Below are 22,546 nucleotides of genomic sequence, written 5' to 3' on the forward strand. Positions count from 1 at the left end.
GAAGTAGCACTTATATTACTCTTATGCTCAGAAGATCGGTAGAGATGCACAGGTAATGTGGCAGCTCCCTCCTGGTGTTATTTACATGCTGGGTCACCCAGTGGATGTAAGCAGTACCTGAGCCCTGCAGCTGTGCCATCACCACCCACCTCCTCCTTTTCACATCTGTGATGCCTGGGCCAGGTGTGTGTGTTTAGCTCTAAGATGAAAAGTGCCAGGCCCCAGTCTGTCTCTGTGGGCTCCAGCTCGAGTTCATGCAACCTGTTCCTTTTCCTGTTCTCCAACCTTATACCTTCTTCCCTTTCTGCCTGTGGCCCCGCAGACTGAAGGCCAAACACCAGGCAGAAAAAACTACAGCCTTACAGAGACTGCCTAACTAACTAGAGTTCCCAAGATTGTGTGAGGTCAATCTTTATAACATATCAATATTTGAATAATCAAGAATATATATATAGTGGCTCTGCTTCTCTGGTAAAAACCCTCACATATTTACACAACAATTCTTTTATCTTCCCATATGTACATTAGATGTTCAAATACTTTCTGTTATTTATCTCTCTATTAACACCATTTCAACTCTTACTTCAGAGCCTCATTACTTTCTAAAATATCTTAGAAATAGCACTGTGAGATTGTATTCTCTTGGAGAACATAATTAATTAACATCAGTCTGGATGCCTGATTTGAGGCCATTAGCATCCTCACAGAAGCTAAGATTTGGAAATTAAAATAAAATTCAAATTACCTATTTTTCATATTTCTCAAACGATTGTATGTTATTAGGTTTTTCAAAAATATTTTAAAAATCATTAACTTATAAATTTGAAACGATCTGTACATTTCATTTATCTGTATTAATCCCATTCTTTCTCTCTTGCTTTGTTTTTCTTTAGTTTATACATGTCTAAATTTGTCAGAAAATGGGTGTTATTTCTTCTGTTATTAAACTACTCCTAGGAAGCAGCATCCTTTCATTCCATGTTTTATCAGTGGAAGGTAAAGACCTTCTTTTATTGGGCCAATAAAAATCCCTCCATGTGAACACATTTCTGATTGTGACATTCTTTGCAATCACAGGAACATTTTCCATATTCTTCTTACAGAATTTTTTCCCACATATTTGAAACTTATTATGTCATCCATGTCTTTTTAAATTTTTTTATTTATTTATGGCTGTGTTGGGTCTTTGTTTCTGTGCGAGGGCTTTCTCTAGTTGTGGCAAGCGGGGACCACTCTTCATCGCGGTGCGCGGGCCTCTCACCATCGCGGCCTCTCTTGTTGCGGAGCACAGGCTCCAGATGCGCAGGCTCAGTAGTTGTGGCTCACGGGCCCAGTTGCTCCGCGGCATGTGGGATCTTCCCAGACCAGGGCTCGAACCCGTGTGCCCTGCATTGGCAGGCAGATTCTCAACCACTGCACCACCAGGGAAGCCCCCATCCATGTCTATTGTGTGTGTAAGAAACAAAGGGTCCTAATCAGTGTACTAAGAAAAAATTCTAGATGTGGCTACATTCCTAGTTTCTTTCTTATTTTGGAATTTATTCTTCAAAGTTAGGACTCTAATGCATAGAGTTTATTCATTGTCTGATACCCACATCTGGTAGAAAATGTGACACAACATTAGGTAATAACATTCAGAACAAATTATTTTGGGACTTTCTTTTTTATGAACATCTTTGCTTTTATGGATTATGTGATATTGTGGATTGTATCCAAATATTTTTATATTAAAAAAGGGAAAAAATTTGTTTTTATAAAGATAAGTATAATAAACATGACCAGCATATCTAAGAATCATAAGACCTTTTGTTTATTTCATAAAGGAAGGTAAGAGAGCAAAAGTAGAATCTTAATTTGTCAATTTGTGAAGTTAACTAAGTATTATAGCACAATAATTATTTGGAAAAAATTATACTTTAAATATCTTTTCTATTCACCAGCCTAAAAAATATTATTTAATGCAACCATTTTTTTTACTGTGTGAACTTCCTCTTAAGAGATAGGGAAGACCATTCATATTAACAAGAACATGCATTATCTTATTTAATTAAGTGCCATCCACAATGGAACTGATCAATTTGAAGGGGATAATGGAGTTGGGTAATGTTAGACCATTACAGAAACTAAACCAAGAATTTTTTCTAATTTTAAAAATTATTTTCTAAATCAAATACGTATATTGGCACAGTGTTCACTTTAGTTAAAAGATGTTTATTTTAAAAGTGATCGGCACCGAACCTGGACAGTGTTCTATTCCATTAATTTTATAGTCCTGGGGCGCTCACTACAAGCAGATGCGAAGCATGGTCAGTACCGAGCCAGAGCTAAGTTTGTAATTAACACAGAGTTTGTTTTGATGGGCTGAGGGAAGGGGAGAGAAATAAATAAATTCATAGCAAGGGCATCTGAAATTAACATTAAACTTTCCACAGTGAAATATGTTTTGTGTAATTTACCACTAACAAATTGATTTTATTTGTATGATATATATTCCATAATTCTTTAAAATATAGGCTAGTATGATCAACAATGATACCAAAAAATATTCATTACCTAGATTTAGAAAAATCACTGAAAAAGAAGCAATTTCTGTTCTGTTTTCAATGTGGCGAGAAAGGAAGGGATCATATTTCAACAATAGATGAAAATTACCAAGTAATGTTTAGATACAGAACGCCTAGTGGAATTCCAATACATAAATTAAAGTGCTACTTTCCTTTTCAGGAAAACAGAGTAATTAAATTATTCTCTTTTAAATAAGATTGATTCTTTCTATTCCTTTTGAACTGACATAAGTTGATTTCAATATTTTCTATTTTGTAACATTGAAATGATCCTTTCACATTTTGTGATAATATTAAGCATATTATTTTTCTTGTATTAGATGCCTAGCATTCTAGTTCATATTAAAGTTATTTATATATTCACTTTCAATTCCTGATACCTTACACATGGATGTTAGCTCTTTAACTGTCTTAGTATCTTAAAATAAGCAGAACAAACATTTAAGTGCATTAACGTGAGCATATTTATATGTCTCTAAAATTTTGACCACATTCCTCACTCTGTTGGTTTCAGCATCACTAAGTTACAAGAGAAATTTTGTGTGTTGCACTACTGACTGATTTTCCTGCACGAATTCAAAGGCAAAGATGGTGGTTTAAGTCTAGGAAATGTTATTGCCAGAAACATGTCTTTAGTATTTTAGGTCTATACAAAAATAATCATTGGACTTTTTCTCACTCATATTTTAACTTTATGTAGTAATGTTATGTTGACTCTACTGCACGAATTTCTACTCCAGAATATAACTGCAATGCTAAAACTTTAATACAGACCAATCTATCTGCAGAATTGTCTGCCATGAAATTACTGATTGATCCCTTTGGTTGAACCCTGTTAACTGATTTCTTCTCTCTGTTTAGATAGATTTATAGGCCTATTAAACATTACATAAAGCCAGTAATGTAGAAATGTTATTTAATGAGGCTGCACAGCCAGTGTTACAAACTATGATGTTAAAATTTAAAAGCAGGTTTAGAGAATAGGACTGGCTTTAACATTTTTTTTCCTTAGAAAATTGCAAACACTTGAAAATAATGAGAACTTGTTAAAAATATATTAAACTTAAATAAAACAATTAAACTTAATACAGTACATCAAAAACATACATGAAAAGCTTTCTCTTGAAATTAATCACACACTTATTGCCATTTATTATATTTTCATGCTTTTACAAAATTCTTCCACGGTCAGAGCACAGTAGAAATTTAGAAAATTCTAAATAATCAAGTATTGCAACTTAATATTTTATCTGAATGTTAAGATAATTCTCCCTAAGCATGTTTCATGTTTACTTTTTAAAAGCATCTTTTGTTACATTGATGAATGAGTTGCTTGATATCCAGCAGTTTGTGAACTGCTTGGAAAGAAAGCCAGGATCATAAGGCTATGGCATGGTTTCACTAAAAACAAGTGATGTCTCACTAACCTTATTTCTTTTTTAGGCAGTGTGACTAAAGGGGAAGTTAAAGGGCATGCTGTAGACCCAGGGTATCTGGACTTCAGCAAAGCATTTGACAAGTTCTCTCACATGATATCTTTGAGGATTAGATAGAGAAATGTTAGCTAGAGGCAAGGACAGATTGCTAGTTAGAGCTCTGGATGAATGATCACCATCAAGAAATGTCAAATGATCATTGTCAAGGGCAAGCTTTGTCCTTGGCCCTTTGCTGATGGAATTTATTAATGGCTTAGATAAAAATGTAGAGCCCCTTGGATTTACAGCTAGTATAAAAAACTGAATTGAACGATCTGGACAATTGGATTGAATTTACAAAGATGGAATTTAGCACAATAAGTTCTTGACCTTTGGTCATAAAATTTTTTTGAACAAGTGTGATTGGAGGAAATTTATCTCAGCGATTTTAGTGAAAATATGAATCAGCCGTATGATGTGACCTTAGCAAAGCTACATTGACCTTGAACTGCCTTACCAGAACTATAATGTCCAGAGTGAAGAAGGCAATTGTTTCAATCCACTCAATCAGACCCCACTTGGGAATTATAGTATCTGTGTGCAAATGGGAGCTTGTTCAAAAGAAAGTGACCAGAATGGTGAAGGAATTCCAAAGCGTGTGATATGGGAAACAGCTAAAGAAATGGGGGTGTTTAATTGGGAGACCAGAAGACTGCAGGAATCTAAAATCAAGGCTTTAAAACATTTGAAGGATGGCCAGGAAAAGAAGGATCAGACTCCTGTGTTGTCCAAAGGGGGAACACTGACCATCCTCCGTATAGAAGAGGAAAAGCTCTTCCTGCATATCAATGTTAGCTTATAAATGTAGAAGGATGGATGGAATTATCAAGTCACCACTTTACAACTGTGATTGAAATCACTGCCTTGGGCAAGGATAATCAACGGATTCTAAAACCAGGAAGCGAAAGGTTGGTGAGGAACGAGGTATTCATATGGTATCAAATCATCAACCCACAGATGACTTTCTGCTATAACACTAATTTTAAAACCACACTTTGGTTTTGTCAGAGAAACTACTGTTATATAAGTTCATCTTAAGTAAAATCAATTTCAAGTTTTTAATAAGTCAGATTCCTTTTGAACTAGCAAAAAAAGACAGACTCATTCAGGGAAAATATCAGTTATGTGGCCTATGTCACATAAATCTGATTCTCCTCTTGTTTTAGTTTTAGAACCAAGTGTGATAAACTGTGATCGCACGGCAGTCACCTGTGATATTACAGCTCTTCACCACCGACAGAGCTTTGCTTTTTCTATACTTTGGCTTCTCTTTGAATTGTTAATCTTCATACATTTTCTCTATGGATGGGAAGGAAGTAAATTTTATTTACATAAATCTAAGACTGTTTAAATATCAGATGATTTCCCAAACCTGAAAATTGATGATCAGTATATCAAAATTACAAGACAAATTGCAACATTCTAATTTTTACTCAGAACAAAACTTTCATGTAATAGACTTGACCTCTGTCTCATAGAGTCACAGTCCAGAGCAAAATTAATTCTTATGGAGAAGAATAGTGAAAAAATGAGGGTGAGAAGTGTGGAAAGATGGGAACCAGGTCTAGATTCTCCATCCTGTGGGTGGTGAATGAGACAGAAGGCGTTGAACATGTGCCTGAGTTCAGAAGAGCAGACGCCAGATAAGGGCTGTGGCCCGGGAGTGATAAGGGCTGTGGCCCGGGAGTGATAAGGGCTGTCTGCGCTGCTGTGTCTGAGGCCAGGGTGTTAGGGCACAGAAAGACAGGATTAGGAGACAACCTTGAATAGCCAGGAGAACTAGTGCATTTCACACATTGGTGAATGCATACATCGTGGGGATGATTCTTTTGCACCATGGTTGATAGTCAAGATACGTCTATAATTTTTGAGTGACAAATGACTTATCTCTTTCACCCTGAAATCTATAACTCCTGGAACTCTGACATCTCAGTTTTAACTGACAGCTGGCCATAGTTTGCAGTTTCTTTCTATTTTTGGCCTCACCCCGCCGCTTACGAGATCTTAGTTCCCCGACCAGGGATCGAACCCACGACAGTGAAAGCACGGACTCCTAAACCACTGGACCACCAGAGAATTCCCCACAGTTTGCAGTTTCTTGATATCATGTTGGAAGCTATACCTAGACCATGGATGGCATCAGTTCTCTGTCTTCGAAGGGCTCACTCTTGGAGAAGTGCTGGAGGAAAGAAAGAAGTTGACTCGATCTTTCTCACATCTTCTCCTCATTGATCACGGCTGAACTGGCCGGCACGTATACTCGCTCTGCATGCTCCGCACCAAATTTCTGAAGCAAAAGAGGAATCTCTTCCCCCATCTGCCTTTTTGTGCCTCTCTTTTTCCTCAAGGGAGACCGAAATTTATTTAACTAGGTTTCAGCTGGACAAAATTGATAGGGAGAGAAGGAAGCATAAAATATGATTATGTGTTCCCCAATACCTCCTAGAAATAGCTCTGTGGACCAAAGTCCCCTAAGGAGATGGCTTGCTGTTGTATAATCCACAGAGCATCTTATAATAATTTATTCCTTTTCCTGCTCCCAATTTCACTGATTAACTTATCTAACTGTGCCATTAAAACCCATGTATCATTTTTCACCATCAATCAGTTATTCATGAGTTTTATCCATGTCTGAAGTATGTTCATCAGGAAAAATAGCCTCAATTTGCATTTTAATTGATCAATGTATAGTGTATCTGATAATCCACATGGTGATTTCTGGTTAAGTAAAACCTTATGTTTAGGAAGATTAAAATGATCTTTATTTGACAATTCTCTGATGTGATTTTCATAAATGTACTAGAGTAAAAAGTAGGGATTGCTTATATGTTAAGCTAGTTTTACCAATAACCATACAACTAGGGTTGCAAGATAAAATATAGAAGAGCCCATTAAATTTAAATTTCAGGAAAACAGATAATTTTGTATATAAGTACACATACAATATTTGGGACATATTTTATACTAAGAATATTCATTGTTTATCTGAAATTCAAATTTAACTGAGTGCTCTGTATTTTTATTTGCTAAATCTGGCAATCCTGAGTACATACATATATACAACTACATACAAAGTCAAAATAACTACATAATTGTCTGCTATCAACAAGGCTTTCCTTTATTAACCATGAATACCTTTTAAAATATATTTTTTATAATTTTGAAAGTAATTACTTTATTGGAATTAGTTAAGTCTTATCAAATTTCTTTAGCTTTAAAATATAAATAGCCTTATCTGTATATAGTCTTGAATAACGTTATTAGTAGTACCAGGACACAGTGCTGACTTTCGCTTTTGGTCTTGCTATTGAGAGAATCATGTTCTATCTTTCCAACTTTTCATTGTGTAAAACCATGTAATACTTGCTATCTAATTTCATATCTATCAGATAACAAGTACACAAAATTTTGCATATCTGTCTTAGACAAACATTTGTTAAATTGATCTGCAATTTTCTTCTTTCTTAGAAGAGTTAAAAACTGTCTTTTAAATCAGTTCATGTTCCTACTTCAGAAGAGCAATAAAATACCAGTAATTAAAGATCATGAACATACTGTGTCTAAAAATAATCATCAGATCACCCATCTTAATTTTTACTTCTCATTGTCCTTGACTTCAAGGGAAATGTAGTAGTTTCCAATTACTGCTGTAATAAATTAAGCAAACTTAGTGGCTTAAAACAAGACAAGTTTATTCTCTTACAGTTCTGCATGTCAGAAGTCCAAAATGAATCTTATGGGGCTAAAATCAAGGTGTCCGCAGGGCTGGTTCCTTCTGGGGGCTTCAGGGGAGAAGGCATTTTCCTACTATTTCAGCTGCTAGAGGCCCCTTGCACTCCGTGGCTCGTGACCCCATCTTCACATCACCCGCATCTCTTGCTCCATCATCACGTGACCTGCTACTCACCTGATCACCCTGCCTCCTCTGTATGACCCTAGTGATTACATTGGGTTCCCTCAGGGAATCCAGGATAATCTCGCTCTCAGAAGCCTTGATTTAACCACATCTGCAAAATCCCTTTTACCATGTAAGATCGCATAGTCACATGTCCGGAGAACTAGGATGTGAATCTTTGGGATGGGCAGTTATACAGTCAACAACAGGAAGGGATTTCCACCGCTGTTATAAATACATTATGCATATATACACACACATATATGTACACATGTTCATATGCACGTATCTTACATGTGTACAGCATTTATATATATATTTTTAAGAACAGTGCTTTTCACTCACATGAACTAATTTGAATATTACAAAACACAGCAGTGTAGACAAGACAGGTGTTGTTTTACTGCTTTTCGTAAACTTATGAGTAATCACAATAACAAACTTTTTTGAGTATTCACTCTATGCTAGGCATAATGTTGTAAATACTTTATTTCCTTAGGAAAACCCTATGAGGTAGAATCTATTATTATTCTTATTTACAGATAACAGTAATGAGGTATAGAGGGGTTAAATAATTAGCAAAAACAACAATTTTTAAAACACAAGCCTTTTTTTTTAAAGTATTTACTCAGGCACTATAGTACTTCATACATATTGTCCCATTTAATGCTTACAAAATTTAAGTGAGTACATAACGGTATTTTTAAAAATAAATTTATATATTTATTTATTTATTTTTGTCTGTGTTGGGTCTTCGTTGCTGCGCGTGGGCTTTCTCTAGTTGTGGCGAGCAGGGGCTACTCTTTGTTGTGGTGCGTGGGCTTCTCATTGCGGTGGCTTCTCTTTTCGTGGAGCACGGGCTCTAGGCACGTGGGCTTCAGTAGTTGTGGCACGTAGGCTCAGTAGTTGTGGCTCACGGGCTCTAGAGTGCAGGCTCAGTCGTTGTGGTGCACGGGCTTTGTTGCTCTGCGGCATGTGGGATCTTCCCGGACCAGGGCTCGAACCTGTGTCCCCTGCATCGGTAGGCGGATTCTTAACCACTGCGCCACCAGGGAAGTCCCATAATGGTATTAATGCCCAAGTTTAAGAAGAGGTTAAGGGATGTGCCCAAGGTCACACAGTTTGTAAAAAGGCAGAGCCAGGATGCAAACCTAGGTCTATTGGATTCTGGGGATCATATACTTTAAAAGCTGCCTGGGTGATTCTAATATGAAGCCACAGTTGCAAGATCCTGAACTCCTAGGAAGTAGCACGTTATGAGCCACAGGGAAAACAGAAGATAAGAACATTGCTCTGGAGGTCAAATATGTACTTTGTCACTGGCCATCGGGAGGTTTGCTACATCTTACAGATTATATGCAGGGGGTGACTGAGGGCCTGCGAAGATCTATTAACTATTGTTTTGGTAGTCAGTGTTCTCCATAGAAGAAGAACCAATAGAACTGAGGGGGGGGGGCGGATTTATTATAAGAATTGGCTCATGTGATTACAGAGGCGGAAAGTCCCACAGTCATGTACAACTTGGAGAACCAGGAAAACTGATGGTGTAAACTGAAGTTCAAGTCCAAAGTCCTAAGAACCAGGAGCGCCGATGTGTGAAGGCAGAAGGAGGTGGAGGTCCCAGCTCAAGCAAAGAGCAAATTCACCCTTCCTCTGCCTTTTTGTCATGTTCAGGCCCTCCACGTATTGGAGGATGCCCACCTGCAAGGGCAAGGGCAATCTTCTTTACTTAATCTACCGGTTCAAATGCTAATCTCTTCCGGGAAACACCCTCGCACCTGTTCCCAGAAACACCCTCAGAGACTCACCCAGATATAATGTTTCACCAGGGCACCTCTTAGCCCAGTCAAATACAGACATAAAATTAACCATCATGCTTTCATTCTTAATTGAGTTGGGGGTAGGTTTATAATTCTGGGTTGGAATTTTTCCTCAAAAGTGTGACCACACGGCCCCATGGTCTTCAAGCTATTTGCATTCCTCTGCCTTTACATATGACCTGTTCTTTTCCTTCAAGGAGCAATTAGGATCTTCCTTTTATCCCTGTTGCTTTAAAATTGCGCAAAGATATTCTTTGACATTGGTCTTTTCCCATTCATTGTGTTATGCCCTTGATAGGGACTTTTATTCCAAACATTCTTACTTTTCAGTTTGTGGGGATGTTCTCATGTTATACCTTTGATATGTCTATTTTCTCTGTTCTCTGTTTCCAGAATTCTTACTGGTTGAATGATGGGTCTCTGTTGTAACCTTATTTTTTCATACTTTTTCTCTCTCTTTCATATATTTTCTCTCTTTTCGCCTTTTAATTCTCTGAGAGATGTGCTCAGCTTTATCTCTCAATCCTTCTATTGCATGTTTTATTTCTGCTATCATAATATTAATTTCCCACAGCTGTTTTTGTTTTATGCATGCTCCCCTTGATGTAAGATCAGGCTTTGTTTCATGGAGGAAATATATTCTTGTATAACTTTGAGAATCTATATTTTTTCCTCTGCTTCCCAAACTTTCTCTGTCCTTTGCAATTTTCTTTTCTTTGTTCTTTTTTCTTTGGGGGGCGGGGGTATAGTTGTTTTACAATGTTGTGTTTTTGCTTTGTTCTTGATCTTTCATTTCTGGGTTTCTTCAGATGTCTAATGGTCCCTCCTGGTCTATTACTATTTTAAAATGAGGCTCTAAAAGACTTATTCGGAAGCTCTGTGTGTTTGAGCAGGGCTTTTTTTGTCTTGGGAGTGTCATGTCGGTCTACTGAGACACAGATGTATCTTTAAGGTTTGTTTTTTGTTTGTCTGTATGTTTGTGTTCTCTTTTTTCACTGGTCAGTTTCCTCAGAAAGGAAGACATGGCTGCCTGCATTCTGGGGAAGGGGACAGAGGACACACTTTCCATGATGAGGACTTTCACTTATCCCCCCCCCCTTCCCAGTACAGGGGAAAGTGTGCATCTGTTTCCTGCCAAGACCCAGCCTGATATACTTTTGGCTGTGCCAGAAATCTGTAGTCCAGAACCCTCTACTTCAGTGTATTCAATGAATACACCTCTAGTCTTTGCCACAGATGAAGGGAGGAAACAAGTATTTAATATGTACAGTAGGATTCAAGTTATCTAAAAATCAGTGTGCTCTCATTCTATTTCCACATACCTCCTATATGTTTATATAGGCATACACAATATCTGGAAAAATATACATTGTACTGTTAACAGGGTTATCTCTAGGAAATGGTTTGTGGGGAGAAGGAAAAGAGTGGGGACTTCTAATTTTTAGTTCTTACAATTCTATACTTCTCATGGCTTTATAATGATTTTCGAAAACAGCTCCCAGTGTAATTCCGATGTCCATCTAGACTCGGAACCACTGGCAGCTATCTAATTTCTGGGTTCCCCTCTCATCAGAGTGTTGGAATACTGGCTGTGATAGGAATTATAGCAAAGGCTGCATGGCCAGATGAAAGAAATTTTGCAGAAGTCTTCCTGTATGACGTTATGGGAATGTGGGTGTTGCAAAAAGGAAATGGTAAGCTTGGAATTCATGTTTTTTTTTATGTAATGCATTTTGGGCATAAAAGTGTCTGAGTAGTTGTTTTCCAGAGTACTGTGGACGTTTAATAGGTATTGATAATTATCTCAACATTCTACCTGTGATCCTAAGCAATGCTGTAAAAGATGATGCAATACAGCTTTAAGTTGAGTGAATAATTCTGTTCTAAATGTTCTCTTATACTTAAAATATACATATGAGAAATTGATATAAGTTGGTTCCTTTTTGTATCTATATAGCTCTATCTTTTTGTATGTATGTATCTATCTATATTGGAATATTTGTAAAAACAAAGAAAAGCACTAATTACCTGACCACCTTAACACAGTGACTATTTTAAAAAATATTTCTTTACGTTAGAGGTTTTGATACATTCTCCATGTAAATAACGGTTCTTAAGTTTTTGTCTGATTTTTATGATTCTGAAAATTATTTCACTTTTCAATACATTTCACTTTTCTGTACACTGATTTTTTTTTAATAGATAAACTGCAGTATGTTTGAAAAGTATTTTTCCGTTAAATAAAAAAATAAAGTATTATGTTTCTGACTGTCTGTTGTTACTGTTTCCACCCGCTAAAAAAACATTCCATCGCTACTCAAAAAATGTCACTTTTTTTTCCCTGAAACACTGTCAGAAATTCCTGGGTAGTCTTTTTTTCTGTTTTTAATTCTTTGCTAGTGTGAAAGGGAGTGAATATTATGCTGTAGACCTTTGTCTTATGCACCATTGTAATTAAATTTTGAGAAAAATAATTTTGAGAAAGAAATAAAGCACCAAATATTTTATTTGTAAGCACAGTGAAATCATGTGTGGATCTTTTGTTTCTGGAGATGGGAAAGGTAAATAGGGCAGTTCCTCTTAACAATTATGAGGCAGATTCCATTAAGCTTTCCTGCGTGCCCAAGTTAGCAAACAATGTTATTTGTTGGTATTTTCTGTTAATTATTGGTCTTCACACAAATCGAAGCAATGATGCGTAATTCCTTCAAGCTCGGTCAATGTTTTGCCTTGCATTGTAATGCCCTACAAATTGTGTAAAGAAATATATCGTTGGTAAACGAAAAAAAATGCCTTTTTGAAAAGAATTACTTTAGAACTTCAATAAGACTTTTTTGCGGGTTTTGTTTGTTTCTGGCTTCTGTCCGAACATTGGAGTAAGCAGTGCACTGATGTGTGAGCTTTCCGTTGTCTGTGAATTAGGTATCCTCTAATGCTTTTGTTTTTATAAGTCTTTAACTCCATGTGAACTGTGGGCTCCACCACACCCTAGCTAGTTTTTACTCAGAGAGGCACACCTTTGAAAAGTATGCAGGATGTGCTGTCAGTTTTTCCTTGTTATACAATCTTACCATTGAGTAACGATGCTCTTGATGTTTAAGCAATTACATAAAGCTAGAATGAAGAAAGAGTCATTTCTTGTTTATTCGAATGAAAGTGCAGCGGTTGGAAATGGCTACAAATGTTCAAATAGAAATCGTCCTTGCCAAAGACCGTCACTCATTTATTGAACACGCCCTTCAAAGAGATTTTTATCTCAGATTCCCCTTGTTTTTCCCCCTAACATGTTGGGGTTATTTAAGATGGCCAAATGGAATGCTTTACAAACTGAATTCACAGAGTTTCACTCTCTCTTATCAGATTTTGCCGAATGTCCTATCCACTTGTTCCTTTTGCCCAGAGAGAGCAGGCAGGATGTACACTGAGTCCGTGGGGAGATGCCCTTAGGATTCAGAGGCTTGCCCAGTCTAGCTCGACAACCTAAGGCTCTGCTTCAGGCCAAGAGAACAGGACCTCTCCTTCCACTGCACTAGTTTAGAAGTTCCTCTCAACAGTCACTCCCACACAGATACACACAGCAGAGGGAAGATAAAGATATCCCCTGAATGTATTTCTCTGTGATGGACATATATTCATGAGATTTCCACTGAGTTTCGTGGTGGGAGTTTCTCCAGGACTTGCTTATTAACTAAACTGCTACCCTTTTTCATGAAGTCATGCTTTTTTTTTTTTTTTTTTAATTAATTTATTTATTTTTGGCTGTGTCGGGTCTTTGTTTCTGTGCGAGGGCTTTCTCCAGTTGCGGCGAGCGGGGGCTACTCTTCATCGCGGTGCACAGGCCTCTCACTATCGCGGCCTCTCTTGGTGCGGAGCACAGGCTCCAGACGCGCAGGCTCAGTAGTTGTGGCTCACGGGCCCAGTTGCTCCGCGGCATGTGGGATCTTCCCGGACCAGGGCTCGAACCCGTGTCCCCTGCATTGGCAGGCAGACTCTCAACCACTGCGCCACCAGGGAAGCCCTCATGCTCTTTTTGATCACTGCGGGTGTGTTTTGCCCTTTTCTTTTCACTAGTTTTTCCACTCACTTTTTATTAGGAATGGGAATGGAAGATTCTGTGGTTTGGTTTCCTTCCTCTGCCTAGACGTCCTTTCCATCCCCATCTGATTTAAGCGGGACTGTGGCTGAAAGACATGAAGTAATTTTGCCCAGGTTGCTTACAGCCAGTGAGCTTCAAAGCAAGCATCTGACTGAGGGTTGATTACCCAGCCCTGCTTCGTCCTTGCACCAGGAGTCACGAGCTCCAAAGCCTCAGGGACCTGTCAGGTAAGTGACAGAAACCAGCTGAGTGGGGAAGACGAGCAGCCCTGGGGGTCAGCTGCTCCCTGTGCCAGGTCCCCCCGTGGGAAGCCATCCTGTGGCTTTTCATCCCATTTAGTGACTTCAAATTCCTTTACCTGCCCTGGTTAGTCCCCGTTATCAGGGTCTGAGCAGAAATCAAATCCAGATAAAAGAGGCAAAGTGGCAATTTCCTACACACAGCGTAAATGTGGTAAGCTGTCAGCCAGATGCTAGGTCCACTCAGAATTGCCGTCTGAAACAAGGAGAGGATGAATTATGTCAAATGACAAAACTAAGACAATATAGTGACGAGTCTGATGTCCTTTATTCAAGGGAATGCGACCCACGGACTGGGGGAGCCCAGTGCCCCACGAGCAGTGGAGCACACTTCCTGAGAGATTCGGGGCAAGAATGGGTTTTACGGAGCATTAGAAGAGGCAACTCAGAAGCAGGGCGTGATTGGCTAGGAGGTAGGGGATTTCCTTCTAAGGCAGCAGGTCCTATTCTCCAGGGTAAGGAGAGCCAGCTAAAGCTAGGTTGGAGGAGTGCGATTGGTATTTGTTGGGTTTCCTTGACAGATGTTGCCCCTAAGTGCAGGCTGACTTCGGTTTAGATTTGTGACATGCATGGGCCGGGCCACTGGGGCGCCTCCATTTTGTGCGTCCTGATATATGAATTCACTTCATCAGTAGGATCAGGGCTGCGATGGTGCGGGAAATGGAAATGGGCACACAGCAGGAGGGGCCTGCCCTCAGCCCACGGAGATAAGCAGCACCTGGTTTCCCTTCTCGAGAAGGAGTGGTGGGCGTGTCAGCACACTCCAGGTGCCCAAGGCGCCTGTGTGAAGGACCGAAGGGTTTGCAGGAGAGGCAGGGAAACAGGCCGACCTGTTTCTCCCTCTACTTCCCTGCGTGGTGAAGGCTCTTGGTGTACGTCTGTCTGGACTGAACTGCAGAAAGAGAAAACAAAGAACCAAAAAACTCCCACCGCCCTTGGTGTTAGTTCGATGTTCTGGTAGAGCCTGAACCAGAACAAGGTAACGATTTATTATTATTATTATTATCTTTGGCTGTGTTGGGTCTTCGTTTCTGTGCGAGGGCTTTCTCTAGTTGCGGCAAGCGGGGGCCACTCTTCATCGCGGGGCGCGGGCCTCCCACTATCGCGGCCTCTCTTGTTGCGGAGCACAGGCTCCAGACGCGCAGGCTCAGTAGTTGTGGCTCACGGGCCCAGCTGCTCCGCGGCATGTGGGATCTTCCCAGACCAGGGCTCGAACCCGTGTCCCCTGCATTGGCAGGCAGACTCTCAACCACTGCGCCACCAGGGAAGCCCCGATTTATTATTAAATTAGGTTCTGAGGGACTTCCCTGGCGGTCCAGTGGTTAAGACCTCGCTTTCCAGTGCAGGGGGCGCGGGTTTGATCCCTGGTCGGGGAACTAAGATCCCACATGCCTCGCAGCCAAAAAAACCTAAAACATAAAACAGAGGCAATCTTGTAACAAATTCAATAAAGACTTTAAAAATGGTCCACATCAAAAAAGTCCTAGATAAAAAAAAATTAGATTCTGAGCCTGCTGGTACTCAACTTCAAAAATCCATCTGTTGACTCATTGACTGTCGGCTGTATCAAGTATCAGCTATGACAGTGTCCCTGCCGGTAACGGAACACCCAGGTGGGAAGGTAAGGGGAAGTTCTTCCATTACAAGCAGTCTGGAGAGAGGGTGGCTCCTTGGGTCATTAAATCAGAGGCTAAAGACATCGCAGAGGATAACGTTTTCAGCTCTCTGCTCTGCCTTCCTTACAGCATTGAGCTACCTCCTGCCGGTCCCTACGGTCACAGGTTGGCTGCAGTAAGCTTCCAACATCACATGCTCACACGAGAGTATCCAGAAGCTGGATGGGCAGTGAAGAGCACCTTCCCTCTCGTGTCCTGTTTTTAGAATGGGTCCCCTATGGAGTCCCCCTTCCTGTCTCATTGGCTGGTATTCCATCACCTGCCATCGAAATGAGCAAAGGAGTTTCAACCCCCGTCTCCACCCCTACCCAGGACTGGGACGGGCTCACCTCCTTGATAACTGAATACAACCCAAGGAATAAAATGCACAGTGAGTGTTATTCACTGGCCCCGTGAAAAGGTCTGACACTAAGCACCATCCTGAGGGTAGCGCAGCTGTCAGTGGTGTAGGTGCTTCCCAAGAGCTTTTGTCACAATGGTCTACACAATTCTTTCATCTGGGTAAAAGAAACTACCTCTCTCTCTTTTTTTAAAACAGAGACTAGTCAGCATTGATATTCACTCAAACATATCCGGGATATTCATTAGCTAGGCACTTTGGCACTTATGTATGTCCCAGAGTAGAGAAACTAAGAACAGGCTATTAAAGTATATGGTGATTAAGTCTTAACGTGACAGCATGCTCACACCTGGTGAACTCCACAAAATGAACTTATTTTATTTTTACCATGTGTTACCCGATTTAGCTTGCTTCAGGAAAAAGGCTAACAATTTCCAACTGGAAGGTGTCTTTTTCTGCAGTAAAATAAACACCCCAGCACAGTAGATGTCCCTGACCAAACTGATAAATACTTCCAAGTGGAAAACCTAGTTTTGTTTTGTTTTTTAAATTTTATAGCTACTTTTATTTTTATTTATTTATTTATTTATTTTGGCTGTGCTGGGTCTTCGGTTCGTGCGAGGGCTTTCTCTAGTTGCGGCAAGTGGGGGCCACTCTTCATCGTGGTGTGGGGACCGCTCTTCATCGCGGTGCGCGGGCCTCTCACTATCGCGGCCCCTCCCGTTGCGGGGCACAGGCTCCAGACGCGCAGGCTCAGTAGTTGTGGCTCACGGGCCCAGCTGCTCCGTGGCATGTGGGATCTTCCCAGACCAGGGCTTGAACCCGTGTCCCCTGCATTAGCAGGCAGATTCTCAACCACTGCGCCACCAGGGAAGCCCGAAAACCTAGTTTAAATGAAACGAATGGGATCATTGAAACTTAAAAAAGATGAATCCTTCCTCAAATACTTGATAGACATTGATTTCAATACTGTTTTGAGAGGCAGTTTTTCAATTAAGAACAACGCTTGTTCATTACCTTATTACCACGTATGGAGAAAAGTGAATAAACCATGTAAAACTTAATTTGAAAATAGCCACAGAATTTTAGTGACTGTGATTTGGGAAATACAGCCGTTTCAGTTCCCTAATGTAAAGAGATGCTGAGTAAACTGTAGATGTAACCGCAAAGGAACTTATGCATTATTCAAGACACAGTTATTCAGAGTTTAAAAAAATCTTAATGTCATTTTCTATTTCCTGGATGTTTTCTGTGATTTTTTTCAAGTCTAAAAATATAATAACTGTGGGAAAAGCAATAAATTAACCACACTGCAATTCTTCATAAACTTATTTTTTGTAAGATCTTTGTGAAATTCAGAAACTTCTAAGGAATTTACTACTATTTGCCTCTATTTGCCAAAATGGGAGTAAATTCATCTAACGTTGATCTTTGATTTGGATAAATATATCAAATTTTGCTTATCTTCTCTGTGATGATCAATTCTCAAAATTAGAAATTAGCATGCTTCACAAGGAAGTTATCGACAAAACTGTTTTGATTTATTTTCTAAAGGCAGATCTCTTTTAAATATATTACTTTTCCTCTCGGGAAGATATACTGGTAAATGCTAAAGCAATATATTTACCAGGTCTTTTCTCATGCATCACCACATTTGATTTCCATAATACTGAAAAATAAAGAAGTGTTCGTATCATTTCCACTCTACAGATGGAGGTGGAGCTCCAGATTTGGAGTTTCCCAACCCAGCCATGGCAGAGCTAGACCTTGAATTCAGATCTTTTGACCTCAGTAAACTGTTCTTTTTGAATTAGTGAATGTGCGTCTGACCAGAAGGAATGTTGGCATAAATACCAAAAGTGAACGTTCAGGTTTCTTTCCTCAATCTGGAAATGATTGCTGGGGAAGGTAATGAGATAACTTTGGGAACTCTCATACCTACTCTTTGATATGTAGAGTCTGATCCTTACTTTCTCTGTGAAGGCATGAAAACAATCTTGTTTTTTTTTTCTTTTTTTTAATTACTTTTTGGGGGCTTCCCTGGTGGCGCAGTGGTTAAGAATCTGCCTGCTAATGCAGGGGACACGGGTTCGAGCCCTGGTCTGGGAAGATCCCACACGCCGCGGAGCAGCTGGGCCCGTGAGCCACAATTGCTGAGCCTGCGCGTCTGGAGCCTGTGCTCCGCAACAAGAGAGGCCGCGACAGTGAGAGGCCCGCGCACCGCGATGAAGAGTAGCCCCCGCTCGCCGCAACTGGAGAAAGCCCTCGCATAGAAACGAAGACCCAACACAGCCAAAAATAAATAAATAAATAAATTAATTAATTAATTTAAAAAAAAGAGTATGAGCACGTTTAAAAAAAAAATCCTTTAAAAAAATTACTTTTTATTGGAGTATAGTTGCTTTACAATGTTGTGTTAGCTTCAGGTGTAAAATGAATCAGCTGTATGTATACGTATATCCACTCTTTTTTGGATTTCCTTCCCATTTAGGTCACCACAGAGCACTGAGTAGAGTTCCCTGAGCTATACAGTAGGTTCTCATTAGTTATCTATTTTATACATAGTATCAATAGGGTATATATGTCAATCCCAACCTTCAATTCATCCCACCCTCTCTTTCCCCATTGGTATCCGTACATTTGTTCTCTACATCTGTGTCTCTATTTCTGCTTTGCAAATGAGATCATCTATACTATTTTTCTAGATTTCACATATATGCATTAATATATAATACTTGTTTTTCTCTTTCTGACTTACTTCACTCTGTATGACAGTCTCTAGGTCTACAAATGACCCAATTTTGTTCTTTTTAATGGCTGAGTAATATTCCATTGTATACATGTACCACATCTTCTTTATCCATTCCTCTGTTGATGGACATTTAGGTTGCTTCCATGTCCTGCCTATTGTAATAGTGCTGCAATGAACTATTACACTGGGTCGAGCAGATGAACTTAACAACAAGCACACCATCTTTGGAAAGGTTCGTGTCCAGTTATCTTAGGCTTCTAGGATATATATGATCAACTTATCTAAGAGCTGCCTTCGTAAAAATATTCCCTATGATATTTATTTATTATTTCTAAAAATGATGGAATACAGTATATTCCTCTTATTATAAACTATGAGGGACCACCTGAATTTTTGTGTGTGTTTTTCAAACAAGTCATTGGTTTTAACTTTAAATTTTTCTTTTTTCTAAAATTGTATTAATGGTATTATTAACTATTATGTGTCTTTTTTAAAAATTTATTTATTTTATTTATTTTTGGCTGCGTTGGGTCTTCATTGGTGCGTGTGGGCTTTCTCTAGTTGCGGCGAGCGGGGGCTACTCTTTGTTGCGGTGCGCAGGCTTCTCATTGCGGTGGCTTCTTTTGTTGCAGAGCACAGGCTCTAGGCGTGTGGGCTTCAGTAGTTGTGGCATGTGGGCTCAGTAGTTGTGGCACACGGGCTTAGTTGCTCTGCAGCATATGGGATCTTCCCAGACCAGGGCTTGAACCCGTGTCCCCTGCATTGGCAGGCAGATTCTTAACCACTGCACCACCAGGGAAGCCCTATGTGTCTTTTTGAATTATGGTTTTCTCAGGGTATATCCCCAGTAGTGGGATTGCTGGGTCATATGGTAGTTCTATTTTTAGTGTTTTAAGGAACCTCCATACTGTTCTCCACAGTGGCTGTATCAATTTACATTCCCACCAACAGTGCAAGAGGGTTCCCTTTTCTCCACACCCTCTCCAGCATTTATTGTTTGTAGATTTTTTGATGATGGCCATTCTGACCAGTGTGAGGTGATACCTCATTGTAGTTTTGATTTGCATTTCTCTAATAATTAGTGATGTTGAGCATCTTGGCATGAAAGCTATCTGAGAGTCTTGAAAAATATCATGCATGGGCCCCCCCTTATATTACTTAAAGTTAAGGAAGGATGCTAGTACCAGACACTGGTGTTGTTTATTCCTTTTCCATCTAGGCAACTGACTTCGACCTCAGACCTAGTAGTCACTTTAATTAAAAGCATAACAATAGGCATGCTACAGGGTGGTATGGAATTAGAGTACGCGCCAATGTGATAAGGCTGGGGCATCTTCATTTTATGTTATTTATGAATGAGAGAAGCACTAAATAAGTGAAAACAAGTGAACACACTTATCTTCTTTTTTGATATGCTGTGGAAAGATGAGTCCAGTGTACGATATCCGTAGACCAGCGCTTGGGAACCACCCACAAGGGTGAAGGATGCAGGACCTCGTCTCTAGTCCTCCCTCTGCCACTAAGTCTGCCACCTTCCTTCAGGAGTTACTTCTTGCTGGGTCTCAGGTTTTTCTTGTAAAATAGAGAAGGCATTGGATTAGGTAACTTCCAAAGGGCTTTCAGTTCTAGAATGTTAGGCTCTTGCATTCTCTCAGGAGTCTTTGGCAATCTGAACCGACCTCACCGTGCCTTGCCACCCCAAGCCAGTTGTTCAGCATTTTCCCACCCACCACTGACTAGAAGTGATGTACTGATTTTTATGCTAACTCGCTACTTAGAAAGGTATGTCTACTGGGGAGAGTGGGCAAAAGAGAGAGAGCTGAGAGTGGTGTTTTTGTCTTAGAGCTCCAGCAGGAAAAAAAAAAGAGCAGATGACCAAAAGGAGATGGATAATTCCAGTGCAATAGAGATGTTGCTTCTGTCTCTAGCCTTGGTTGCCAAGCCAACCTCAGAGTAAATTCCAAAATGATAACTTCTCCCTAGTCATTGGGACACACTTTCATTCATTCACTTATTCATTTATTTATGCATCCATTCAACACATTCTACCCTGTGTCAGGTACTAGTGGAGATCCTTTCGGGAGCTAATGATAAACGTACTTGACAATATCAGTTGATACCTCAGCAGAGATGAGGTTGACGGCTGAAGAGGGAATTGGATTTCAAGATTCACTTTCAGAATTTGAGGAGCACAGAGGAAACTTCTATGGAAGGACCTCCAGCATGAGGCTGGATTGCACACTGTCAGGATGGTGATTGGTTACAGGTACAAGTGAATGGAGTTCCTGTCCCTGGAGATGCCAAATAAAAAACCATGACTTGGTTTGGTCTTGTAGGTTCTCAACATGAGTCCAACGTCAGACTTTGGACCAAGAGGTTCTCTGGCTCATAGCAAGTTCCAGAGTTTTACACAGTTGTGACTTTGTCCCCTTGAAACTGTGGGAAAATAAAACTGTTCAAAGGAACACCAGCTCTTAGGCACTTTTATGAGAAGAGTGAAACTGTGTCACTTATGAGTTGTGTAATCCTAGACTAATGTCTTTAAACTTTTTAACACATTCTCCTCATGTGTAAACAATCTCCTCATAAAATCGTGGAGATTAAATGAGGGATTAAATCGTGGACACACATATATTCACTTTAAGTCATAATTATTATTAAAAACAAGCATTTTCAAAATGGAGTCCTTCTGTGATTTTATTAATCATTCCATAATCTTCTTGAAATTCTAAAGCCCAGCTACTGAACTAAATATATTCAGGTTTACTCACTGCACTGCTATGGTTGAGCAACCTGCACGCCCATCGGTCATCTAAAAATTGTAAGGAATTTCTGATTGTAAAGGAGGTACAGTCTTTAAAGTATCCTAAATAAAACCCTTTCATCTGTTGGCACAATCATCGTCTATGTTTATGTCTTTAAACTAAAACTTAAATTCAGTTATTGCAATCAGCAATAACAAGCTCTTAAAAGTTCATACTGCAACCACACCAACAAAAAACTAATTTCAATGGTTAAGCAGAGGAGAAAACTGTAGATTATCTAGTGAATATGATCGGGTGAGTTTGATCAATGATACAATCTGACCAAAAAATTCTTGTTTGACTTTACTTGTCTGAAAAAGCACTTTAATCTTTTCTATAACCCCATGTATATGCTATAAACAGTGGTTGAAGACGTTAAATAGATAACATATCATAGGCACTTGCTCACTAAGGCAGGATGCAGAGACTAGACCGGATGAGTACCATTGTGACAAAATTTGCGAATCTTACATCTCGATCTGAAACCAGGTGCTTTCTCAAGCCAATAATTGGATTCAAAGATTGCAGAAGGGGCTTCCCTGGTGGCGCAGTGGTTGAGAATCTGCCTGCCAATGCAGGGGACACGGGTTCGAGCCCTGGTCTGGGAAGATCCCACATGCCGCAGAGCAACTAGGCCCGTGAGCCACAGCTACTGAGCCTGCGTGTCTGGAGCCTGTGCTCCGCAACAAGAGAGGCCACGATAGTGAGAGGCCCGCACACCGCGATGAAGAGTGGCCCCCGCTCGCCACAACTAGAAGAAAGCCCTCGCACAGAAACGAAGACCCAACACACCCAAAAATAAAATAGATAAATTTATTTAAAAAA

The 22,546-nt window shown here is 39.8% G+C and overlaps 1 long non-coding RNA gene across 1 annotated transcript; it reads right to left on the reverse strand.

Annotated features, from left to right (window-relative positions):
- Positions 1-11,813: 11,813 nt before the first annotated feature.
- On the reverse strand, positions 11,814-19,969 carry LOC309611201. The gene is made up of 2 exons (XR_014234387.1): positions 17,050-19,969; positions 11,814-16,692 (listed from the first exon to the last, which is right to left on the reverse strand). It is a non-coding gene; the product is annotated as an uncharacterized lncRNA (long non-coding RNA).
- Between the last annotated feature and the right edge of the window lie 2,577 nt (positions 19,970-22,546).

This window comes from Balaenoptera borealis, assembly GCF_965194805.1.
Source record: "Balaenoptera borealis genome assembly, chromosome: 14".
Taxonomy (NCBI): Eukaryota; Metazoa; Chordata; class Mammalia; order Artiodactyla; family Balaenopteridae; genus Balaenoptera; species Balaenoptera borealis.